The sequence below is a fragment of the Euphorbia lathyris genome, chromosome 1 (assembly GCF_963576675.1).
Source record: "Euphorbia lathyris chromosome 1, ddEupLath1.1, whole genome shotgun sequence".
Lineage (NCBI taxonomy): Eukaryota > Viridiplantae > Streptophyta > Magnoliopsida > Malpighiales > Euphorbiaceae > Euphorbia > Euphorbia lathyris.
Window position 1 is genome coordinate 50665928 of NC_088910.1, and position 4651 is coordinate 50670578.

The 4651-nt window shown below is 35.0% G+C and overlaps 1 long non-coding RNA gene across 1 annotated transcript; it reads right to left on the reverse strand.

Moving 5' to 3' along the window:
• Window positions 1-271: 271 nt before the first annotated feature.
• LOC136201348 (uncharacterized) lies at window positions 272-1931 on the reverse strand. Its single transcript, XR_010673805.1, has 2 exons — window positions 1524-1931; window positions 272-741 (listed from the first exon to the last, which is right to left on the reverse strand). It is a non-coding gene; the product is annotated as an uncharacterized lncRNA (long non-coding RNA).
• Window positions 1932-4651: the final 2720 nt, after the last annotated feature.

Below are 4651 nucleotides of genomic sequence, written 5' to 3' on the forward strand. Positions count from 1 at the left end.
TGATTCTTAATTTATGAAACCAGTGGAATGAAAATAAGCAAATCAAACAAAGTAGAATCTAGATGTAATTTTAGCTCATGATTTTACAGATACATGGTTTGTGTCTTCCACCTAAACTGATTAGCATGAAAATTCAGGTCAAATTCTCATTTTCTCAAAAACAAATAACGAAGCTTAACTTCGGGGGAGATATAAAATTATTCGGATTATCACAAAATTGGAAAATAAAAACTAATACAAAGCAAAATAAAAAAAATGACACGATACAAGAGAAAATAAAATTTTAATTGGGTTTGTCTGCCCCTTCTCATAATTAAATTTGCAATAAGTTCCAACATTGCAATTTGAAATGAAAGCATATAGTGTAAAAAAGTAGGGATGGAGAAGATAAACTCAGTGATTGGGCAACGGGGGCCTACGCGAAGAGAGATTGTAGTGGTGATAGTAGTCCTCGTGTACATATTCGTGACTAGAGATCCTTAATTTGGTCCATGGATTGGACCAACTGATATGTGTTGAATCGTAAATTTCTCATCTTCAATGTCATCTCCTCTAATTCCTTCATCGTATCCCTCATTCTAGGCTCAGCCTCTGCACTCTCTTGCTCCACTTCTTTCTCTTCCTCTACACCAACGTCCTCCTCGAACTCCTCTAGTCTCTTTGTTTCTGTGCTTGTGATCTCTTCCAGGACTAGATGACTTCCCCTACTTCCATGGGCTATGAGGAACCTCCATATGTCGCCTACAAAATAGTTTTAAATGTGGACTTTTAGAGAAAGCCCTTAGTCATAAAATTTGGCGAAATAGGGTTAGGTTTATTAAAACGGGCCCTTGTGAAAAAGGCCTTAGCAAAATTAGTTACTAGGTGACCTAAACCAATATGTTTATGTTTCTTAGCAATAATCTCATTAAAGCACGTGAAAATAGCTCATACCCCATTAGTTTTGATGTTATTTGAGACACACCACAGCAGAAACACTTTTGTTTCGTGAACTCTATTACTCTCCTTCTTGCTTATTAAATTGAATGCAATGAATTTATGAATTAAATTAAGAATCGGGTCAAGCAAAGAACTGAAACTTGATTTATTTGCATTATAATCCCCACAGTTCATAAACTCAAGCCACAGTTTATTACAATTCATCTTTTCTGGCCAAGTTACCCTGACATGAGCATCATTCTCAACCTCATTAGAGCAGATATCCAACTAGCCTTTGATTTTGTTTTTCTTAAGAGTACTTATAAATTATAGGGTAAGAGAATCGTAGGCATCAACCTTTTTTAGCAAGTTCGAGCCATACCTGAAATTTGAAGGTATCTCGAACTTTTTTATCCAACCCTAGAATTTATAGGTAAGGAATATCAAAAAATGTTCTGGTGCAAGAGGTAATAAAGTTAAAAATTGAAACAAATTTCCTCCCCTTTCATCAACTAAATCCAAATGTGTACCAGAAGATGCCTTTCAAGCAGGGTTAAATGCTACCTCGGTGTCGGAATCACTTCCCTCTACAAAAACATTTTTACCTTTAAACTTGGTGGAGATTGCTTTTCTACCCATCTTGAAGCTTCAAAAATGGTGGATTTGCCCAAGGTTGAAGATGAAGTTGAAGAGATGGACATCTAAAAGACCCTTGAAGCATAATTACGAAGAAAAATTAGAGATTTATGGATGGAAGGTTGAGTTTAGGGGTGATTTATAGGGTAGATATTGGATTTGAAGGGTTTTTGGTGAAAAGGTTTTTAAAAGGGGGAAGGTTTTCCTTCCCCTTTTTGGATAATAATCTTGAGTTGTACTCGTGATTCTCGGTCGTAACTCGATGAGTTGAGGGATTCAGCTCGTCGAGCTGTAGCCCATCAAATTCCAATTTAAGGAATTTGTTGGTTATCACATTGACGAGCTGGCTAGCTCAACCTCTTGAATAAGAAAAAGTTGAATCACACTAGCAGGCGTCATTTTTCTGCCCGCCAGCTCGGCGAGCTGGCTAGCAGAAAAAATTGACATGACCCCTCTTTTCCAAAAAATCTTGTTTTCTATTTAGACATTTTTTATTTTCTCGACCTGAACATTAAAATAAATGTTAAAATTGACTCAAAAACATAAAATTGAAAAATACAAATTTCATATTAATATACAACTTACAAATGCTTAGTCAAAAAAGCTAGACTTTCTTAGTACACTGAATTCAGACATTTAGAAGGTGCATTTAGTGTTTTTAGGTGTCAATTGACACTGAAATAGATCTTGAGATGGTGATCGTTTACCTTGTGGATTATGTCATCCTTGTCCTTGATTTTAATCATTTCGGATGGGTGGACTTCTTCCAATTCAAAGGGCTCCGACCATCTACTCTTTGTCGTGTCATCGCTTCGTCCGCTCTTTGTAGAGTTTGGCATTTTCATACAAGTTGAGATGAAGTTTATCCAACTCATGCAAGTGTGCTAAATGAATCTCACATGTAGCATTTAAATCAAAATTCAGAAATTTTGAAGCTCAATAAGCCTTATACGTAAGTTCTACAGGCAAATGGCATGATTTCCCAAAAACTAAATTGTAGGGGGACATTTGATTGGAGTTTTAAGGGTTGTAAACTAATTACAAGAGGCTCATATATGATAAGATTAGGAACAAGTGGCCTTTGTGGCATCAAGGTTCAAGTCCAGAGCCAAATGGAGCTGAAGTTGAAGCTCGAATGGGTGAAGGTGTATGGCTCTACATAGAGATGCATGACTACATAAATCAACCTCGACATTGTATAATGGGAAAATAAATAGGAAGGTGATCAATGAGTTAGTAAGGCAGGTTGGGGGGCATGAATAGCACTATAACTTTTCTTTATCAATACCTCGATTGGAAACTCATGTTCATAAAAAAGAATGTGTCGTGAGACATAAGATTTACCCATAATAAGATCAAAACATTTATAACCTTTATAAATCTTGTTGTATCCTAGGAACATGCATTTGTTAAATGCGAGGCTAACTTATATGGAGAATAAGGACGTAGCCACGGATAACAAACATCCAAAGGTATGCATCTGAGTAGTTAGACATGAACCCAAACAGAATATTGTACAATACATAAAAATTAGGAGTAGATGTAGACTAATGACATACACAATAGTATCAAAGGCATATGACCAAAATGAAGTAGGCAATTTAGCATGCTTCAATAATGCAAGACTAGTTTCGACAGTGTGTTTGTGTCTCGTGCAGCACATCCATTTTTATCAGGTGTATATGAACTTGATGATATTTGAACAATAACATTATACTAAATATATCTAGTCAAAGCACGATATTCACACCCCCCCCCCCAATCGGGCAGAAAATATTTAATTGGCCACTCAAAAAAATTCCATAATTCGACGAAAATGAAAAAAAAAGTATCATAGACTTCATATTTGAGTTTCAAGAAATAAATCCAAGAAAGTTTTGTATATTAGTAAAAAAAAACATAATAAGCACAACCATTATGGGAATATACTTTAGTGGGTCCCAAAATATTAGGATAAATTAACTGTAATGATTGAGTAGCAACAAAAGTTGAACGAACAAAGGCTAACTTGTGAATTTGACTAAAACAACAATCTCTGTAAAGAGATTTATTTTTATTATTCAAAGGTAAAAGAACATTCGGAAATAACAAATTTTAAGTTATCCTAAAATGTGACTCTAACAAGTGTACTATGTACAAGTAATATAATGATTAGTAAAGTATCGTCTTGACGTGGATTGAATAAGAAAAATTAATTGAATAGATACCAAACAGTCTGTTTGTGCTTAAAGGTGAGAACATTTTAATGGTTTGCAATAGATCTCATACAACAAATATAAAAACATTACAGGAATGGTAGATCTAGAAGTTTGAGATATAAATGAGTAAGCTGTAACACAAATAATTAAAGCCACACTATGCCATTTTCCCTTTCACATGACACAAGATACATGATAGACATTTGTTTTCGTGTCGTCTGGATATTTTTCGTGACAGTATTTTAACTGTATGTCATCTGAAAGCGAAATAAAAAATACGCTCGATTCTCAGATGACATTATGATTACATAATCCTGTCATCCAAAGAAAACGCGCGTTTTCGTTAAATTTCACTTACTCAACAGATGACACTTCTAATAAATGAATGTCAATGTTTGCCGAAAACAAAAAAGCGGCAAATGAAATTTCACTTACGCGGTCAATCCCCAAATTTTAGGCACTCTTGTTTGACTGAATATCAGCTGATATATAAACCCTCTCTCTAATCCCAAACCCTAGTTTAGGTTACGCAAGAGCTTCATCCCTCTCATCCCTCTCATCCCTCTCTATCTCCATGGCTGATTTGAACATGCAATCACTGGGTGAGCTATAAACACGGTACTGGTAAGTATCTATTGATTTTCATTGTTCCTTACTCTCTCTTTTCCTCATCCGATTTACTTTTGTGTATGTCGATTTCAACAGCTGGAATAAGGATCTATTGATTTTCAGAGCTATGATTTAAAGGGTTAGATCTCTCGCTTAGATACTGATTTTATTGTATTCATTGTTAGATTCAACGCTGAAATTCTTGGGTCATTATCTTTTTTAACCTAGGGCAATACATTGCCAGTTGCTGAAGATGTTCTGATTTCTTTTTATTTGAACATAATATTTGC